General features: G+C 40.6%; 1 protein-coding gene across 1 annotated transcript in view; it reads left to right on the forward strand.

The window, feature by feature from the left end:
• LOC146839260 (uncharacterized) overlaps nucleotides 1-22,629 on the forward strand; it is a 183,851-nt gene that overhangs the window by 33,093 nt on the left and 128,129 nt on the right. The window contains 1 exon segment of the mRNA XM_085651305.1: nucleotides 11,499-11,559. The gene's annotated coding sequence lies outside the window, so the exon portion shown is untranslated.

Consider the following 22,629-nt stretch of genomic DNA (forward strand, 5'->3'; position numbering starts at 1 on the left):
CATGTATTCATATACATAAATAACATAAGCTAAAAATGCGAGTGCTCATAAGATGCTTCTCTAACTAGTTCTACCCCAGTGTACCTAACCTAGGTGTAGTACAAGGTAAGAAGTAGGTGATGTAGTCTATAGTATGGTATGCTATAGTCTGTATGCTAAGTTTGTATAATCAGAAATTCAAAGGGTGGGGGGGGGGGAGTGAAGAGGAAAAAGGTAGAATCGTCGTCCTCTTAATATTGTTATTCAACATAAAGATTCTACCATTTATTACATCGACATATACGTGCATATGTGTGCTATTCTGATTTGAGCTGTTAATCATACATAAATGATGGTGTCCTAAAGATCTAAGCACCTTCTCTTATTTCAGGAAGGGAAATATTACAAAAACTGTAAAATACACCTCACATACTGAAACCGGATTCAGTGTCCTGCTTCATCATTGGGGTCTTCCCGCCGCTCTATGGGAATTAAGAGAAGGTGCTTAGATCTTTTTATGACCCCATCATTTACGTATGATTAACAGCTCAAATCAGAATAGCGCACCTATATGCACGTATATATCCATGTAATAAATGGTAGAATCTTTATGTTGAATGCTAAGTTTGTATGCCAGGAGTCCCTCTAGGTTCTAGTCCGCTCCATACCTTGAGAATGAGAGAGGTGGGAATCTCTTTTCGGGTCTCGAACTCTAACACCCTGCGAAGGGAGTCGGAACACTGGAAGCTGGATTCTCTGCAAGCAGGGATGACAGCGTCTTTTGTCAGTGCGTCCGGCTGGGACACGGGCTCCTCTAAAGTCGAGGTCTCCTCTGACTTGCCTGGGCATGGGAAGGTATATTCATACGTGGTAGGTGTCTTGGAATGTTAGCATTGACGTAAAGTCGGGCTGAGGAAGACGTCCGGAATGAACCCTTAAGGAATAGTGGTTCATGCATAATAAATGAGTTCTTGGAGAAATCAACAATCCTGTGCTAGCGGAACTCCCAAGAGCTTAAGGGTCTGGTTTCTAAGAACTCGTTGTGACGTTGGGGTGGACGGATGTAGGTGACCATGCCTGTATTTGGATAGCATGGCTAATGCCTAAATAAGGACTGGGATCTTATGCCTATATAAGGGCAATGTGAATTGTGCCTATATAAGGACATGTTTCGGGAAACTGTATACGGACACCTAAAGCGGAATATAACACCCACTCCACCTTCGAATGAACGATGGTACTAAATGCTAAACATTAAATGCTAAACCTTAAACTGAGTACCACATGTTGTCAAACATTTGTGAAAGCATACTAAAAAACATTTGTGAAAGCATACTAAAGTTTAAAAAAACTTTTGCTAAACATGTAATGCAAAGGTATTGTACATTTTAAAGCAGTTTTTCATTCTAAGCCGATATCGGAAATAAATGCAATATGAATGAATAGAAATGTATACATATGACGAATGGTTGACAATTATTAAACCCAAAGCCATTTCATAACATGGTACTAAATGAAATAGTGGTAAATAAGGCGACAATGTGTCCCTGGAAGTGTTCAAAGAAGTCCGTTCTATATGAATAGTTCTACTGTAAGCAGATTGAATTGCCATGTATTTTCAAATTTAGAAAAAAAAGTAAATTTTAGGAAGAGTTCCAAGTCTTGTTCTTTTTAGAAAATATGGAAGCCAAATTCATAGCTTACCCTGTACACTGAGCCCTATCAATGTCAGTGTATGGGTCTGCTGAAAACATGAAATCATCTACTCCTGTAGACAAAATATTGTCTACCGATGTCGGTGACAGTTAGAACACCTCGTTTAGAAGGTTAACTGCACAGAGATGTAAAGCATCTCCTTCAGCATGGGATACCGCAGCAATGTTCACGTCCGTTGTTACCTGTGTGCATGTTGATCCATCTCGTACCTCAGCAGCAGGAAGCGTCTGTGATCTCAACGAAGGCCGTCATCATGATTGGTAGCCTCTGGATACAACACAGAGCATGGGCCGTAATCTGGTCCAGCAGAGTATCGATACCCTTTGGCATGACTGATGGGAGTGTTAGACAAATGTCTAGCACGCATTCTTCACCGCAAAGCAGGCAGCGTAGAACAGGTAAGATGCAATCTTGCCAGATTGGTCTAAATGACAGAAACCATGTTGTATTAAGTTCCCGTAGACTAAGAATGCTCAAAAGTTGCAATATGCGCTCACGGCACTTCCGCTCTAGGAGAGCTTTCTCCAAGTTACTGGGAGTGACGCCAGTGGATAGACTTGCCATGGCGTAGTAGGAATAAAAACAGGATTCCTGCAACGAGTGCTAGAATTAAAGGCAGACCACCAAACACCGAATGCACGAAGTTTGGAATGATTCCGAAGACCGCCTGAAAAGGTGTTAACAGTCCTGAACATACGGTCTTAAATAAATGTACAATCCCGCTCGTATCAGACATGTTTAAGATACGTCACATCATTTCTACAAAATGTATAGGGCAGTTTGTACGTATTCGAGCTTGGATCTCAGCCGAAGTCCTTGCAATTTGTAGATCATAGGTTTCTTTGGCCGAGGTCAAAGGCATGGTCAGTTGCAAAAGCATGGCTTTCATTCTGCTTAAAGTATCAAAACGTATAAAAGAAACATTCAATGAAGGCCACAGAGGCGACTCCCTGACTGTGTCTATTTGGGGGAACAATACTTGCAAACAACAAGTAACCCTGGAGCTAACCGTTACCAGATATGGGATTCCTGGCCACATGCCACAGCAACTTTGATCATTCAACATGAGGTAAGACCGGTTTGCCACAGAACCATTACAAGCCCCGTGTGAAGAAATGTCCTGACATAAGTGGCACAGTGTCATTCAAAAACATTATTTGCTGTGGGATGATACAGGCTCTAAACACAGCTTCTATCCCCTGCACTTGCCAATCTTTAGAACCCCAGACAGATTTTGTGTTGGTCTTTCCAAAAGTCAAACCTTGTCTAGACAGTTGGGCAATAAAGGCTGCAGAATAAATCTGTTTTGTATTAGTTAACACATTTTTCTGTCCTGATGTGTTTGCATTTCTATAGAAAAATGTTTCTGGATCAGATGTATTGTACCCTGAAAAAGATGGAAACTTATTTGTAAACGTTTTTCAGCTATTACTACAGTTTCTTGCTTCACGATGGGAAGATTTGTGTGGTTTAAAAGTAAGTTCACATTTTTACTTTCAGTGTCCAAACGAATGTATCTGCCATTCACAAGCACGCCAAGTCATTACCAAAGCTAGCCCAAGCAGAAAGAAAAATATTCCAGAAATAATCCATATTTCAATCCATGGTGAAACCAGATAAGTCTCTTTCAGAAAATGAAAAGTCTTGTACTTGTTGTTTGAAAGTTTTTTTGGGCTCGCGTCGTTTCAGGCTCACTTGGAGCCTCAAAACTTATCAAAGTTAATGAAGTAGCCAGAAGCAGTCGGTCAATTGTTGGAATTGCATCAGGATTCGTTGAAATCGCTGGAACCAGTTGATCACGTGTTACGTTAGTGTAGACGGGTGTATCTGGACGAACTGTTACTTGTATTTCAAGAGGGATGAGTTCCATAGCATTGATGCTTAGTCCTTCATTTGTTACTGCTGAATTCTCGATGGTTTTGAGTCTTTCAGTCTGAACCTCTTGGATAGTGAGAGGAGGGAGTCTGCTACTAGGTCGGAGTCCACGAGGCCTACTATTGAGTATTGCCCACATAGTGTGGTTTGATTGACAAATCTTTTCTCCTTTTTTCCAGCAAGGGGCCGCAGGAGTACTGTTCTTGTTACGTGGATCGCTAGGACAGGTACTGATTGTCTGTAAGAAGGCCCAAATTCCTTCTTGTCGGCAACCTTCTCTGACTAGATCCCCAACTTTTGGGATCCAGACAGGCCGTGCTGGGACTGCCGTTTTTTCCACAGTGGTGGTTGGCTTCAGGAACACGTTGCTTTGTTTCGATCTTAGTTCATTTAGATCCACCCAAACCTAATACTCTAGCTGTTAGACTGCTTTATGTCCCGGTTTTTCCTTTCCACAACAGAATTTCCCTCCGGATGAAACCGAGAGGAGTACCGCAATGCTACGCCCAAACTGGCCATGGCTTCTTTGTAAGCCCTAGAGCTAAACGCAGGGCCCTGGTCAGAATGTAATGTGCCGATAAAGACTCGCAAATCTTTTATAATAGTTCGAGCGTCAGCTGAGCGCTGAGGCCACATCCATAAGAACCTTGAGCATAAATCTACTGTGACCATTATATATTTATAGTTACCGTCCCTTTGCAAGGGACCACAGTGGTCCAGATAAACACAAGCTAATGTCTGAAAGTAACAGGGGTGTCTGCACAGGATGTTTCACTGTGGAGACTTTCATCTGTTCGCAGATTTCACATTCCAAAACAGTTTTTTGTCTGTTTCCTAATGCCAGGCCACCAATATCTTTGTTTTAGTAAAGATACTGTTGCAGAAACACCCGCATGGGCAGAGGCTATCCCTTTATGTGCTGCTAGGATCAGTCCTATTCCCTGTTCCGTGTTTGGAATTACCCTATCCCGCACTCCAGGGATTCGAGCAAAAGGAACGTTGTTTGCATCAATTACATAAGAGTAGTTGAGTGGAAATTTCTTTGGTAACGCTGCACCATTGCCTTTGCTTGAAGCATTGACAGCCAACAATATCTCAGTTTGTTCTAATTTTTGAACGAGTGATCGCAGCTACGGAAGCAGTCTGAACAGCTTTGTGGCTTCATCAGCCTATGATTTCCCTGCAACGTGAACGCCATCACGTTGATGACTCAGAATGTGTATCACGTGAGCTTTTGGTAGTTTGTTTCTCAACTGAACTACTTGTTCCCAAAGCGTTTTATGCCCTTATTGTGCCACCTTTTGCATCTTTGAATCCGTTTTGAAGCCAATTTTGTAAATATTCATTATATGACTGAACACAGTAAAAGGAATCGCACACTATAGCCAGTTTGAATGCTTGTAGTTCAGCTCGCTCAGCTGTACAATCTCCTAGAGATTGAGTTTAAGTGACCATTCGGAAGATACCATCGCGCATGCGACATTTAACAATTGCGCACGCTTCATTGTAAGCTTGCTTACTCCCTGTAGCGGGTTGTGCTGATCCGTCAGTATAAATGATAAATTCGTACTTATCAAGAGGCAGAATTTCAGTGGGCAGAGGACATTCATGTTCATATTGCAGGAATGCTTCGGTTTTTAAATCCGGATCAAAAACCTATTCAACATCTGTTGCAGCCGGAGAATTAACCCATTGTATCTATCTAGAATGTAAAGCTTTTGCATTTAGAATGCTCACTTTTGTAACCGCCTCTAAGGCTGGTACTGGAGTCACGACCATGCATTTCCCCTGAGCTAGAGCTTTACTACAGCGGTTTGAACTGCTGTCAGTAGTTATTCTGTTGCAGTGACAAGCATTTCTGCTTGTGTATACTAATGTGATATGTATGCTATTGGTACTCTTTCACCCTCAAATGTTAGAAAGGTTAATCCGCATTGACCCAAAATTATTCGGATCACTAGATTCCATTTATTTTCGCGTGTTTGTACGTGACTTGTTGCTAACATGTTAGCTTGGAGTGAACGCAGGATGTCTGTGTTCCTGTGTCCAATGTTTTGTTGGAAAATCAGGTTTGAATAATTCGTAGAGGTTTTACCCTTTCTGTGTAATTTAGAATGTAAGTTCTTCCAAAATTTAGGAAACCCAAGATGGATTGTACATTTTTCCGCGTCTTTGGAGGTTCGGGCAGGTCACACTTTTCTAAAGTTAGCTGTCAGGCTTTTGCTTTCTCTTGAAAGCTCATATCCTAGGAAAAGGACATTAAGATGGGCAATTCTGGATTATTTTTAAAGTTTAATTTATAGCCCTCCGAGGCGAAGGCCAGTGTAATGGTACTCACCCTGTTCAAGTGCCTATCTAGGTCCTCGTCGGTCAGATAGTCATCGAAATATGACAATGCCTCGTCGTCATAAATTTGTAGTAACTGTTTCTCTTGCTGAGAATAACACTGTGATGTTTTTGAACCCTTGTGGGAGTTGACAAAATTGACTCTGGATCCCCATTATTGAGAACTCTGTTAAGTACCTGCTTTCAGGTGCAATGTTTTGACAAAAGAAACCATTTAAAATGTCCAATGTGATTTTATATTTTTTACGCACAATGTTATTCATTAATGCTGTACTATGTGCATTTTGCACTGCAAATGTCTTAGAACAATTGTTCAGGTGTCTGTAATACAAGACTAGACGATATGTATTGTCTGGTTTGGACAGGGAAAAAGGATTGTTCATTGAGGAGGTGCATGTTTCAATCACCCCTTGGTATTCAAGTTGATCTAAGATCTCTCTGACCTGTTTTTTTAGCTTCTTGCTTTATTGGGTACTGCCTTAGTGCAGTAGGCTTTTTTTATTCATTTTTATTTTTTTTACCTCTATTTTACCTCTTTTGTGGTGAGGGGAGTCCTCATCCCACCCTACATGATTTTTGTATAATGCTGGGGCCTGAGCAACTGCCCATTTCCTGTAATGTTTTTGTGATGTTTTAGGGCGCCTTTAAACCAGAGATTATGCTCTTGGTATGTGAGTGGAATTTCAATATCCTCAAAAGGAATATATTCCTCAGGTGGTTCATCTTCTTTAAAGAGGTGAAATACTTATGTTGCTGGATTTGATTCTGTGAATATAATCCATAAATAAAATACCTCCATCTGAAAGGATTCGTGTGCTTCTATCACAAACTGCTCTACCACCTCTTGGTGTTAGGCCGTGTTTTATAAGTTTTAGAGTGATAGATCTCCTTAAGTTTGGAGGGATGTTTATAACACCCTCATCGGTTTCATTTAAACCTGTAAAATTAAAAGCTGTTACGACTTGGTCAGCCGCAGCTACACCGTGCTCGGTGTTAGTATCCCCGTTCTGGGACATTGTTTTTCAAGGAAACAAAGATAAGGTGCACAATATTTTGGAACCCTGTTATCCTTTAACGTTGAACAAACAAAACAGCTAATGTATAGGATTTTTGTCCTATTCAGCTTTGGCGGATACTTAACCCTACCCACTCCAGACGTCTTATGGAGTATATGAATAGGGGTCTCTGAGAAAAACACGACTGAGTTACTCAGTATCTAGCGTTAAAGTAGTGCCTTACCAAACGTTGGGCGCCATGTAGTGTAGTTCCTGTTTCCCCTAATAAGCTCTGCGCATTGGAATAATATTCCCTATAGTTTTGGCATAGGACTGAGGTCAGTATGCCCCTCTCAAGTATATTAAACTTAATTACTTTGTGCCAGCTAACTCAGAGGCCACTAGAAACTCCTTGTAAACAAGAAGGGAGTAGTTTCTGGTAATCGCATAAACATGACCGCTTTGTTTCCCCTTAGAATCGGAACACTCTCAGAATCGTGGAAACCACAGATGACCGTTTCACTCAGCTAATCGTGCATGCTTAGTTTCTGCAGAGTTACACAGAGAATAGACTGGCGTTTCAATAAAAGGATTTATTGAACAGTCTTGTTTTTCGTGTAAAAGATATGAGCTGTTAGTCGTAAGACAGTATGCGAGATGTATTATGTACAGCGTGAGCAGTAGAAAGAGATAATACTGCGCTAGCATTCTTTTAGCTATGACATATATATTCATATACATAAATAACATAAGCTAAAAATGTGAGTGCTCATAAGATGCTTCTCTAACTAGTTCTACCCCAGTGTACCTAACTTAAGTGTAGTACAAGGTAAGAAGTAGGTGATGTATTCTAAAGTATGGTATGCTATAGTCTGTATGCTAAGTTTGTATGCCAAGAGTCCCTCTAGGTCACAGGTCTTCAAACTGTGGGGCGCGCCCCCCCTGGGGGGGGGGGGCGTGGATGGGTTCCCAGGGGGGTGCAAAGGCCTCTGTAAGCACATGTAAATGAAGATGCCTGGAAGTAAAGCGATGTTTACTGCATTTCCAGGCTGTCTTCATTTTCTCCGAAGCCCTCGGAGTGCCGTGGGGCCAGAGGTCAGTGGGTGTGCTGCTGGGGGCTCGGCTGGGCCGTGTCTGGAGTTTTATTAAGACACCAGCAGGCCCAAGTTTTTCACAGGTCTTTAAAGACCATATACATACCTTTGGAAACTGGTTACAGAGGCTTCGTTTTTTTTTCTTTCTTCAGTACCCCCTGGGCCCACACTCTGCCTTTTCCTTACATTTGTATTGTAAATGTACTGCTGTAGTGTAGAAAAAATGCCAGCCATGTATGTTTAAAGAGCCTGCAAAGACCTTGCTTTGACACTAAATAGGGTCTTAAATAAATAAGTACGTGTTCATTTGTAATTTGACTTTCTGTCTGTTCCTTTTATTTTCAGGCATGAATCATTCAGGCAGCCCCTGAACGCATTTAAAAGTGCTTTATATTTGCTCTTCGAAGTATGCACAGATAAGTGCTGAAAATAGGGCTTTAGGTGACTGTTTATTTTTGTACCGTCTGCAACATCAAAATAATGAGCTGGCAATCCTAATCACAAGACTGGAAGTTTGCTGCAGGATCAGCACATTCTTTATTTCCTTCACCCTCGTTTCCCTGATTAATTCCATAATAGCAGTAGTTTAACTTGTATCTGAAACCCTACGCCCCGTCAATAACATGCTGATTAACTTCAAGTGTCTGGGAATTCACCCTGCATTCAGATAACTCACTCCTCATTCTCACCCTTCACTTTCACCCTCACCCAGCACTCACCGCGCATAGTTATGGTTTTCCCGCATTTGCCACATAATCTATCATCTGCTGCATAGTTTGCAGATTAAAAAATGCAGCAACACCTGTTACCTCACAGTGGAAGGCCCTTTCTAAAGGTTGACTGGTCACCTTTCTGTTGCTTATTGCTATATGTGGGTGTTAATGTGGTACTTATGAGGGGCAATAAAGGCCAGGACAATGTCAACCAGTGTAAGAATAGCAAAATAGTGCAGTAATGCTATCACAAAATGGGCAGCATAATTCACCTTTGCTTGCTGCAGAATTTTGTCAACCAAGCTGAATAATTTGGCCTTCTCCTGCCGCATAATTCCAATGGCCCTGTTTCTAGTGCTAGGAGGTCCCAACCTGTGGCAGAAAGCACTGTGAATATGTAAGTCATTATTTTAAAACAGTATTTACATACTCTAAGCTATGCCGCTGCAAAATGATGCAGTGATTGAGATAAAACAAGTTCTTACGAAACATACTTTTTAGTAATAAGTAATCAAACTGTATCTAATGCAGACATTTTTGTAAGTGTCTCCACTATTCCAGATCCCAGCTGATAACTCCTTTACATTACATCTTAAAAAGAATAGATCTTTGCCACCATAAAGCTTTAAGCAGATCCACTGGAATTATTCAGCAGAAGAGGACCACATTATGCGGAAGGTTTGATTAAATTATGCAGCAAGAAAAGGTAAATTATGCAGCACAATGCGCCACATTTTGTGGTTAGCATTACTTCATTATTTTGTCATTTTAACTCACGGTAACGCTGTCAGGGGAAATATGGGTCTCCAGTCAATCTTTGCAAAGGGCCTTCCACTGCTCTGGAACACTTTGTCACGCTTTAAGTAACTTTTGTTCTGTTTGAGCTAGAATCAAGATTTTTGTTGTTGAAATCTGCAGATTATGTCGCAAATGCAGTACACTGATAATTATGTGGAAAACGCTGCTACAGAAACTCCTAATTCCATGGTTTTTTAAAACTTTCTGCACCACCACCCACACTTCAATTTCAGGCAGAGGCATCTCAAAGTCAGTATTAACCATTCAGGGGCAGTTTTTTTGTGAAAGCTAAGTACATGGGGTGGCAGGTAGAAGGCCAGCAGGATTGCATTCAGATGCAAAGCCCTAATCCTCTCGATCCTTGGGGTCTCACAGTAATGGTCTAGGAGACAGAGGAAAGGAGCGAGATTCATAGATATTGTCAAAGAGAAGGCCCAGAATAGGGAGCACTGTATGCGGACTCATTTTTATGTTTACAAATGGCCAGAGACCGCTTCTTCAGAGATACCCCAAAGAAGGGGACAATATAAGTGTTTTTGTTTTTTTAAAGGGACATTCATTAGTGAAGCTGGTACTGCTGCCAAGTGTGTAAGTGGCCACTGCTGGTTATCATAAAGGAGCAGATGCAGCAGGACTGGGGCCCAGGGATTTCGGAGGCCCACTGCATCACAATTATGACTGTCTACCTTTAAAAAAAGGGGCATCAGAGCTTATTGTCCTTTCAAGCATTAGGACAGAGGTGATGATCCGTACTGGAGGGGAGGAGGTAAAAAAGGAAAAGGAGATAACTGCAGTCCTGAGTAGCAGGCTATGATTAGTGCAGCAGGTATAGTTGCATTCGGGTCAGAGTGTGAGGGGCTCACAACTCCCTAATTATGTGGAGTAGTTTGTTTGGGATATCTGTTTCTGTTTGATGCTTTTGCTGTTTTATAAGTCTCATATTTGGTGCAATTCATAAGCTACAGAAAAAATATTTCTAAAATCTCCTCATAAGCCCCGCTCCCTTTCACGCAGCCATGTCCCTCCTGCTCCCCCAATCCTTGTCATAAAGTTTTGGAGGGGGGCCGACCTCAAAACATTTTGCTTAGATGGGGCTCAGAGCTAAAGTTTGAAGACCTCTGCTCTAGGTTCTAGTCTGCTCCATACCTTGAGAATGAGAGGTGGGAATCTTTCTGGGTCTCGAACTTTAACACCCCGCGAACTGGAAGCTGGATTCTCTGCGAGCAGGGATGACAGCGTCTCTTGTCAGTGCGTCAGGCCGGGACACGGGCTCCTCTAAAGTCGAGGTCTCCTTATGCCTATATAAGGGCAATGCGAATTGTGCCTATATAAGGACATGTTTGGGGAAAATCTATATACGGACACCTAAAGCGGAATACAACAACTCTTCAACTTGACCGCCAATTCCAAGGTTTTTCTCCTAGAGGCTTCCATTTCAGTCTTCAGGGCCTTATTTTCCTTTCTAACCACCATTAACTCTTGCTGTATTACTTCTAGAATCTTCCCCCGACTCTTCAAATCATAACCTTCTGCCATTCTACTCTGAGTTCACTACATGGGCACTTCACACTGTCAAGGCCCTACTTTTATACTCCCTATCCTCAGTACACTCACAGGAGCAGAATGATGCGAGTTCCAAATTCCCCCTGCAGGTCTCCACACGAGTCCTCGAGATACAAGCTCTCACATGAACCCCGCAGGTGGAAAGGGGAAGGGGACAGAAGAGACTGCCTTGCTTCTGGGTTCAATTCTGCACCGCTGGGCACCCACTTCTATGCGAACTGCAATTAAATAACATCAAATTAATAAGCTTCTCTAACTTATACTTTTACACTATTTTACTCTTATTCAATGCATTCGTTTATCCTGCTTTTGTTAAGGTTTAGCCTCTCTTCTAACTACAGAGGTATCCGGGACCATGCTCTAAACATTAGACAGTATCCAAATATTTCTTATAACTAAAACTTTATTTTTTCTTTCAGGTACTTGCGGTTATGAAGACTGGATTCTACTCCTTGATGCAGACCTCCGTGAGGTGAACAGGTGAGTGGAACTGATTCACTATGAACAAGTTTCTCCAATATTTACAGTCTACTCCTATTTAATAAATATATTAATATCCTATCTAACTACTCACCGCACACGAGACGCTAGCTATCCTAAAACTGAATCTACAAATGAACTGGGCTTCACTAACCCCTGACTAAGAAAATTCCTTCGCTCTCCTTCGCTCTCAAACTGTTGGTGAAGTGCATGGCTTCGAATGCTGCCAACGCACTTCTCTGCTGAGCAGCAGTCCTCTCGCCTTTAAAGGCTGCCGACTAGACTGGCAACTTCTAAGTCTTTAACACGCGCCCGCAGTGCTCTCTCAGATCACTGCAGGGGGCGCGTTCAAATCGGGACAAAGCCTAGCTCAAACTGCGTTCCCCGATCCAACTGATAGATTACGGCCACATAGTGTGCCGTACGTGCAGTAGGACGGGGAGCCTTGACAACATCTAACAGCACTATCAAGCAATAACTGCTTGGAGATGAAGCTATCCTGCCTTTGAAAATGGGGTGAATGATTGAATCTCGACAACTTTTTGGTGTGCTCCTGGAGGCCAATATGGTGTTAAACATTAAAGCCAAGACATTTGCCCACATTTGTATATTTTGTGTTTGGAGGGTTCGAGGGGTACCATTGGGCCAGGTTCAGAGCTGGAGTGGGAGTAATCTATAATTTTGATTATGGATTAAGTCGAGTATTCCAGTGGATCATCGGCAGCGAGGATATCGCTTGCCATATGGCATTACTGTGAGGGGGGCACTGAGGAGATTGAGCTGTCTGAACAGCCTGAAAAATGTGACTTCAGATACTCCACCCAGTAATCCTCACTTATGCTCGCATTATTTGATGCCCTTTGTCGATCTTGTTGATTAGCTTCCAAAACGTTTCGGAGTCATTTTGCTTTGAAGAGTGTAGGCGCTTGGTCCATAAAGCTTCATGCCTGCTTCTCTTGAGAGACCAGAACTCTTTTAAGCCTTCTCATATTGTAGAGTCTTTAGCAGAGCAGCATTCTGCGGGAAACACAGCAGTTGCCGGAGAGATCTAGTAATCTGGAATCTCATAATGCGAGTCGCCTTGGCACACAGTGACCGTGTTAAAATTGACACTTGTACATTTGTGTGACTTATTTGCCAGTATTTTGCCACCAGACACTCCGAGGCATTTCCAGGCCTTGACTGGGTTTGACTCACTAGTTGTAGTTGCTTCAAAAATCTCTACTATGTCAGCCGCCAGGTTGTGGACATTATCTGTATTCCACTTAAGACGTAGTTGATGATCAACCTCAACACGGTGATCAATTTTAAAGTCAATAGCTTGACTGCATACATTAAGGCTTGTCATGAAACCGTTCTGTTCGAGGACCTAGTTCATGTTTGGTAGGGATCTCTCCCAGGAGGCGGCCATTCAGGACTCTTAGTCCAACTGATTCACAGGCTCCCAGGAGTTTTTCACGATCTTATCTTGCCACCTGTAGAGTGGTTAACTTTGGTTTGGCATGGCACCAAGCACATCATCGTCATCCACGTCTGGGTGCTGGAAAAGGTTTAGGTTAAAGCCACCGGTGATTAGCAGCTTAGCTGCTGTACAGTCCCTTTTCAACTCCAACCGCAGCTTGTCCAATGCCATATTTGTTCTCTTGGGTTAATGTAGATCTTGACTAAAATCAGGATCTACCGTACGCCGCGACCAGCCATACAAAGGTAGGACCAGTAGCCATGGCTCCTAAAAACCCATTAGTGACCTTGATGGTTATAAACAGCTGGAGCGCCTTTTGCTCTCCGAAAGGTGCTGCTTTTCTGTGTGAACCTGCTACATCCTACACACCCTATTAGTGGTATGCTGGAGTGTGCCCACGTCTCTTGGACCACTATTGTATCAAAATTGTTCAGATATTTTAACTTGGATGCATCCTCATTTCTCAAAAAAAGTCCTTTCGTGTTCCAGGAGCATATGGTTAAATGACCCTGCTCAGTTGCGCGTATCGTGGAATGCTTCTCTTTTCAATTCGTGGGATGTCCGACTGTCAAGGCTGGTGAACAACAACTCCCGCCATCCATTTCTCTTTACTTGATCACAGATCTTCTGCAAGCTGTGGATGTTTGGTCCACCGATCCTTGGATCGTCAACCTGACTGAGACAAACAAAGTAAACAAGGATGACAAAAAGCAAGAGATGGGAGAGAGATTCTGAGGAATATATATTTGTAAATGATTTGTTGATTGAGACCGCCAGCATATAATGAGGCTAGTGTGGAAATGTACATGGTAGAGAAAGGTGCGTAAGGTAAGATGAAGCAGGACCTAGCTCAGTTACCCCAGTTTCTTCAGTTGAGCAAACAAAAGGAATTGATATTTTAAGACGAACCATTTAATTAGAAGAAATTATAAACTGTACAATTGGCTCAAAGATGACAATGTTGTATAATGAAGAATTAAACTATTTGAATTTGGAAACGGCAAAACGTGCATGAGATACTTATGAAAAACTAGAGACTTTAGCTAAAGAAAATAATGTGAATTAAGCAGTATGAGGGATGATAGGATTTTGATAAAATACTAAATTTTAGTTCTTGAGTTACAGAAATATTGGGAAAAAACTTAATGATACAAAATATTGTGATGCAGAAATATTGATTTAAAAAAACTTTTATAATACAAGTGTAAAACCAGTTTTATTGTATTTCTTTTATTGCATATTAATTTTGTTTGTATAATTGGTAATATTTGTAAATAGTTTGTAATTTTAAGTTATTTGTATTTTGTTAATTGCTAATAGAAATGCATAGTGTCGTAGCGTGTTGGTAGGGATATATAGTGTATATTAATTAAGTATAAATAACTAACAATTGTTAATCTACTATTAAAATAATGTAAATTGTGTAATAATTATATTTCATAGTTGTATATTAGGTGCAGGCTACTGGGTTTCGAGGGGTATAGGGCGGGAAGTTACGTAATAATTACTCATTACGTTATTAGATATTCCATTAATTTTTAACTATCTACATCATGTAGTTATATTTGTAAAGTTCTGTTAGGTGCAGGCTGCTGGGTTTGTAGGGGTATAGGTTGGGAAGTTAATTAAATAAATACTAATTATTCATTTAATGCATTATTAATTATTTTATTGATTATTAGCCCAGACACACTCAGGTTGTAGTATGCTCTACAAATCCAAATTTAATTTAAATAATTGTTAATTGTGTTATGCTTATGTAAGTTATGTGTTGGTTGATAGGTTTCTGGTTGTAAAGGGTAGGAAGTGATAAATAACAATATTTGCAATTGATAATCAGTTATTCAATTGTTTAATTATGTAAATTGTTTAATTGTTTTTTGTACTTTTATCTATACCAATTTTATTTGGGGTTATTCAAATGTTATGTGTTTTGAAGTGAAGTGCTTTCCTTACTGTTGCACAGACTGGAGTGTGAATGGTAAATTTAATCCCTCGATAATCGAACACTTTACATACTATTGAACAGACTGGAGTGGGAATAATAGATCTCACCCCACCTAAACTCCTTCGCTTTTGTTACTGTTGTACAAACTGGAGTGGAAATAGTAAATGTAACCCTTCATAAATCCAATGCGTTCCCTACTGTTGCACAGGCTGGAGCGGGAATAGTAAATGTATTACCTCCATAGTCCCAACACGTTCTTATTTTTTTTTTGTTTCCCACAATGGAGGGGGAATAGTAAATTTAACCCCTCTGAAGTCCAATGATTTCCCTACTGTTGCACTGACTGCAGTGGGAATAGTATATCCTATTATTCCCAGACTTCAATACTTTTCTTAATATTGTTTAAATATATGTATTAACCCCTTGCATGCTTGGGACGTTCCCCAGCCATCATGCGTCACAGGGGTGTGCGGAGGACGGCCGGGGGCCGCCCGAATCCCGCCCACCTTTTCAATCACCCGCACAGCGTGAAAATTCGTGCTGCATGCAAGGGGTTAGTATTTGTTAATTTGTGTAGGAGAGTAGGATCTGCTTCACATGGGCACTCCCACTTTTTGCTGGTGTTTCACTGTTTTTCGACCTTAGTCTGGCTGTGGCCCTGCTAATCAGGACCACAGCCTAGCTGCTTCCTCTCTAAAATGGTTTGCATGTAAATTAGGTACATATCTAATTGGATTCTGGAATGCCTTATAAGTCCCTAGTATATGGTATACTATGTACCTAGGGTATAGGTACCTCAAAGGCCTACCAGGGGCTGCAGCATGTATTATGCCATCCCTGGGAAGCATTCCAAAATGGCACCATGGGTCTGCTACTGCAACCTGGGTAAAGGTGTGCTTGCACCCCTTACAGTGGTATAGGCTACTTATCACTATCCTTACACACCCATCCCCCGGGGCTAATTAGAAACTAAGCATGGGTGTCCATGTTTCGTTTTCTTTTTCCGAGGAGGGATGCGCGGATCCTACACGCATCCCGCGATTTAAATTTTTATATATATATTATCCACTGGCAGTCGCCAGTAGATAGTTATAGTTAGGACCGAGTTTCCATAGGAAATCTGAAAATTCTGTTTTGAATAACTTTGGCGCCGGTTGATGAATCCTCGCGAAATTTTCAAAACTAATGGGGCGCTCCGCTCAGCTCGTCAAGCGGGGGCTGAGAAAAAAGGGGGGTCCCAAAACATGTTTTCCCCATGCATTTTCCCATAGGACCTTTAGTCGAAGGTACAGCCCGAACGGCTGAACAGAATTACTTGAAATTTGGCAAAGAGATAGTCCTCAGGTCAGGCATGTGCCTTTTGCATATATGGAGTCAATCTATTCAGTAGTTCCTGAGAAAATTGCAGTTAAAAGTACATAAATATATATAGGCGCGCACCGTGCACGCACGGTGCCGTGCACAAGCGTAATTCTGATTGGTTGTTAGATGTCAGTCAACATTCAAATCGGTCGAAATCAGGAAGTGTCGGACGCCATTTTGTGTGTCGCCCTGAAACAGAAGTGGAAAACGTGAAAAGGGGGCAGGGTAGAGTTCCTGACCCCCTAGCCTTTGTCAGGGGGTCCCTGAAGGACCCCGAAGGGTGGAAAAAAAACATTTAATTTTTGTTCCAAAAATCGTGTGGTGTGCGCACGGTAAAAGACCCTTAAAAAAAACATTTAAAACGGTTTATAATTTTATAGAAGATATTAACTATGCTGTTCAACTTTATCCAAATAAAAAAAAAAAAAGCAGAGCCATTCCATATTACAGGATACAGTCAATCTATAACTATATACATAGGTAGTTTATTGTAAAATAAATATATTAAAAAAACTAAAATAGAATGTCTGGGAGCCGACTGATTACAATGTGACGCAGACGCAATGGGTGACTCTGGGCTATATGTTTGCGAAGCGTGACATTGCACAATTGTGGGGCTCCCAGAGGCCATCCACGGTCTCCGAGTGGAAAGAACACATGGACTGGTGTATGTTCAGAGAGAAAACGGTGTATGTTGTGAGAGGCAAGCCTGGGAAGTGGATTAAGATGTGGGGTCCCTGGAACTCCTATCGTGGAGGTATATGCGCCCCGCCTCAGATGCGTGAGATAGATGCCGCTCTGTCTCCCTAGCCCGCGCATTCCGGTATGCTCCTGTGGCGCGCGAATTTGGTTTCTTCGGCCTTGCCCCCCCCCCCCCTCTGTCTACCCGGGTTGGATTACTCCCTCGATACGAGGGGCACATGCTACTGCTATTAATTTCCTCTGCCTTGTGTGTTTGCTGTTTTTTGTATCCTAAAAATATGAAACCTTTCTTATTTATGGACTGCGGTTGCGGCCGACTGCGATGATTAACTCTCCAGTGATCCCTTTTTTGTTGCTTCATCGATGTGAATGTTCAGCTGTGCCTAGGGTTACACTGCATTTTAGCGGCCGGCCTGTTGGTTGTAGGCCCATACTTGTATTTCTCTAAAATTTTAATAAAGGTTTTTAAAAAAATAAAAAATAAACTAAAATACATACATAAATTGGCATTTAAAAAACCTTACAAATTCACTAAAAAACCCATAGGTTTCACACACGTTATAGTTGGGAACTAGCATTTAAAAAACCTTACAAATTCACTAAAAAACCCATAGGTTTCACACACGTTATAGTTGGGAATTAGCATTTAAAAAACCTTGCAAATTCACTTAAAAAACCATAGGTTTCACACAAGTTATAGTTGGGAATTAGCATTTAAAAAACCTTGCAAATTCACTTAAACCATAGGTTTCACACATGTTAGTTAGCTGGACATTTCACTCGTAAAAAACCATTGAAGTCCCCACGTTCTAGTTAGTTCAGGTAACTATAACTCACGCGACCGCAATCCACTGCTGATGACGTCACATATTACATCACTGATGAAATCATCCAGTGAATGTGTCTTTCTGTAAAATAAATGTTTTCTATATGTGTATATATATAAAGGTTAATGGAAGAATAAACGGGTAAATAAGTGTCTAAATGGATGTGTTTTTTTTTGTAAAATTAATTGTATAACTGACTTAACAGTATCTTGGTGAATACAGTGATGTAATATGTGACGTCATCAGCAGTGGATTGCGGTCGCGTGAGTTATAGTTACCTGAACTAACTATAACGTGGGAATTTCAATGGTTTTTTACGAGTGAAATGTCCAGCTAACTATAACATGTGTGAAACCTATGGTTTTTTTTAACTGAATTTGCAAGGTTTTTTAAATGCTAATTCCTAACTATAACGTGTGTGAAACCCATGTTTTTTTTAGTGTGTCTGTGTGTGTATATGTGTGTGTGTATGTATATATATATATATATATATATATATATATATATGTATGTATGTGTGTATATATATATATTCAATGAAAAAACCATAGGTTTCACACATGTTATAGTTAGCTGGACATTTCACTCGTGAAAAACCAATGAAATTCCCCCGTTATAGTTAGTTCAGCTAACTATAACTCGCGCACCCGCAATCCACTGCTGATGACGTCACATATTACATCACTCATGACATGGTCAGTGACATCACTCATGACATCACTGATGACATCTCAAATGACATCACTGATGACATCATCTAGTGTATGTGTGTTTTTCTTCAAATGAAATATGTTTTATATATGTATATCTCAAGGTCGATGGAAGAATAAATGGGTATATAAATGTCTAAATGGATGATTTTTTTATGAAAAATTGATTGTGACTGATTCAGTGTATCATAGTGAATACATGGCTTTGTGAGTAATGTTTAAGTCTGTAAATATCTGTATCAGTCTCTCACTTTGTGTATAGGTGGCTGCATGAGTTGGTGAGTAGCTACATGGGTGTCTATATAGGTTATTAGTTGGTTTTTTGAGTATCAGTCTGAGTGTCTGCATGGTTCGGTGGGGGGTATTACGTAGTGCATAGGTGCATGAATGAGTGACTCACTGTTTGTATGTGTTGAAGACAGCATGTGTGCAGGACTGTATGGGTGGACGAGTGTGTGTATGGGTGTGTTAGTGAGTGAATGACTGTGTCAATAGTGTCTCTATGAGTAACTTCATATGTTTTATAGTAGTATATGTGATTATTGGTGTTTTTAATTGAGTATATGTGAGAGTAAGAGATTGAAAGAGTTCCTGTATGAATAAGTATGTTTTTCTAGAAGTGACTGTTTAAAAGACTAAGTATGTGTAAGTTTCCGTATAAGTAAGTGTGGTGGTGTGTGTGTGTATAACTGTATATGCATATAATTGTATGTTTTAATCTTTATTAGCATGAGTGACTATGTGTGTGAGTAACTCTATGGATGAGTGACATTATGTAACAGGCTGTATAGGTGTATGAGTACATATGATGAGTGAGTACATGTATGAGTGACTGTATAGGACTGTTGGTGAATGAGTGGATTTGTATGTGGATCTTTGAATTATTGAATTGGTTGTTGTAACTGGTATTGGTATGTCCATTATTTTGAACATTGTAGTTTCTAATTTTGAATGTGTGTATCAAAGGTTATATTAGGGTGAGAGGAGGTCTGCTACTCAATCACAAGGATGATGTCATCAGTGATGTCATCAGTGATGTCATCAGTGATGTCATCAGTGATGTCATCAGTGATGTCATTTGAGATGTCATCAGTGATGTCATGAGTGATGTCACTGACCATGTCATGAGTGATGTAATATGTGACGTCATCAGCAGTGGATTGCGGGTGCGCGAGTTATAGTTAGCTGAACTAACTATAACGGGGGAATTTCATTGGTTTTTCACGAGTGAAATGTCCAGCTAACTATAACATGTGTGAAACCTTTGGTTTTTTCAGTGAATTTGCAAGGTTTTTTAAATGCTAATTCCTAACTATAACGTTTTTGAAACCTTTGTTTTTTTCAGTGAATTTGTACGGTTTTTTATATGCTAATTTTTGTATTATTTAATGATATTTATTTTTTAATAAAAATAAAATTCCTATATATTATCTGTATCTTTTTTTTTTTTTTTTTTTTGTTTTTTTTTTAAATTTCAATTAGGATAAAAAAAAATTTGATTATTAATTTTTTTATTATTTTTTGTCCACTTTTTTTTTTTTATATAAATTCTTGGGGTGCGTGCTCTGAGCGCGCTCCTAGTACTATTTCGGAAGTTTTTTATGAATTCCGTCGTACGTTATTTACGTACACAAATATACGTCATAGTGCGCGCTGGGAGCGCGCACCCAGTACGTATGTGTGCGCACGTACGCATGCGTGCATGCGTCCTACGCGGTTTACTTCCGCATACGCTAAAATTACGCGCAATAACGGTCGCGTATACGCGTGTTCAACGTATGCGCGCTAGGTACGCGCATATGACGTATGCACATGCGCTCTTACGCGTTCGCGAATACGTAATCACGAGGTGCACGCTCGGAGCTTGCCAGTGCGCGCACCTCGGGTTTATGCATAATAAAACAATATTTCTTATTGGTTATCATTACTTTCAGTTTCTAATTGTTTCAACACCACACCCAATCCCCTCATGGCAAGTCATGTGATCAAGAATCATCACTTTTGATTGGTTTGAAGTACTTTCAGTTCCAGATTCTTCCCAAACCACACCTACTCCCCTCATTATTAGTTCTGATTCCTTTGGAGAAGGAGCTATTCTGTTGAGAGACAATGGCTGAACAGCAACCAACTTCAGACAGTGACCAGGACACTCTTCAGAGGCAGAGGAACAGGAAGCAGAAAGACAGCTTTATATGGCAGTTTTTCACTTTTCCAGAAGGTCTGAAAAAGGTAAATGCACCGAAAGTTACATGTGTACTTTGTGATAAAAGTCTTATCTCGTGGGAATCCTAACAAGAAATATTCTTTTAGCATTCACACTATGTTGAGACATGTTAACAAAATGCATCCAGTAACTTTGTTGAGCTTCTGGAGAAAACCCTCCACCTGCTCAGCCGACGACAGCAGCAGCTCAGCCGAGCACATCTTCGGCAGCTCAGGGGAGCACTTCAGCTGCGATGGTGCCTTCACCTGTTTCTACACCTCTTGTTGGTCCACCTTGTTTGGCGAGGTTGTCTACACGGTGCACTGATTGCGGTTCTCTTATTTCTGTGGGGGAGACCAGTCTTGATCTCCTTCAGAGAAAATTTGATGCGCATCCGTGCACTAGGCCATAGATGTTTTTTCTTTTTTTGCGTTTTTCTCTTCCTGTTTCCCTCCATTAAGTCAAGGGCTCTTTTAAGAGCCACTTATAAACTAAACCCCCCCCAAATTTTTTTTGGAGATTATTTTTTTTGAAATTTTTTTGAGGTGCGCGCACCCTGCGCGCACCCAAGGTTTTTAAAAATTTTTTTTTTTTTTTTTAAATTAATATACAAAAAGAGGTGAAGAAATGGAACCACAGAGTCATGCCTTCATTTTGAGCACATAACACAGGCTGCCCCTTTCATGGGCTGCATTTCTTTCAGAACAACAACTTCACAAATTAAATCTCTGCCCACAATTCCTGTGCGCACACAGACTCATGCTATGTTTTTTTTAACAAAACAGTGTCCCTGAATAGTACCAAATTACTGTTACAGCCTGATACATTTCCCTTATTATTTACAGAAGCAGAAAACAGCACATTTCCTAACGGCTCCTTAAGACCATGTCCATATGTTACAGAGTGAGTGAATAAACAAGATCAATTTAAATGAGGCCTTGGTGACGTTGAATGTGTTTGCATTACACAGTGCTATCTGAAACAGCACACAGAGCTGTGTACTACACATGAGAGTGTTGGAGAAGCTGCTGCGTGTGTGCCAAGAGTGTGTTTCTGAACACTGTGGATTGTCTGTTGCTTGACAGATGAGCAAAGAGACTTCCAGAACTGCATGAAGACTGCAGGGATGTATGTAACAGTGCATGTGTGCATGCTTTTTTCAAATGTGCTGCCATTTTCCTCTCTTTTTTTTCAAAGTGATTTCTGCTAAATGCTAACCATCACAATTAAAAAGAAGCTGTCCTTTTCTTTCAACTGCAAGTCTTACTTTTCAACAGCAACACAAATTAAATCTCTGCCCACAATTCTTCTCTGCACACAGACTCATGGTTTGATGGTAGTCACAAAACAGTATTCCTCATTGTTACCAGTACACATTATCTTATGTTGAAAACATACTCCATAATATTTTACATATTCAAAACAGTTAAATATCTTGCAAAACTGAAAATGTAAATCACAACTGTAAACAAATCATAATTTTTTTTTATATATCAAAATTAACCACAAACACCCCCTCTCAAACTCATAACTCACCTTTAAAATTAGTTAGTTGTGAAAGAAATGTAGCAGTCACACAGCAGTTTATCAGACCAGAATCACTGAGCTCCACACCTCTCTCCTCTCAGCAGAACCAGTTAATGGCACAGTTTCCCTCTCTTTTTTCACACATATACATGTTAATTTTCAATCTCAGTACTTCCCACATTTTTTCAAATGAAATCACACATTTCTATTGGATGAAAACTTCAACCCCTTTCCAAATGTACCCTTCCCCCAACTTAACTTCTGCCTGCTACCATAGCAACAGGTCATAGAACACAGGTGTGAGCAGAGAGGTCAGAAGTTCAACAGAC

The sequence above is a fragment of the Triturus cristatus genome, chromosome 4_1 (genome assembly GCF_964204655.1).
Source record: "Triturus cristatus chromosome 4_1, aTriCri1.1, whole genome shotgun sequence".
Taxonomy (NCBI): Eukaryota; Metazoa; Chordata; class Amphibia; order Caudata; family Salamandridae; genus Triturus; species Triturus cristatus.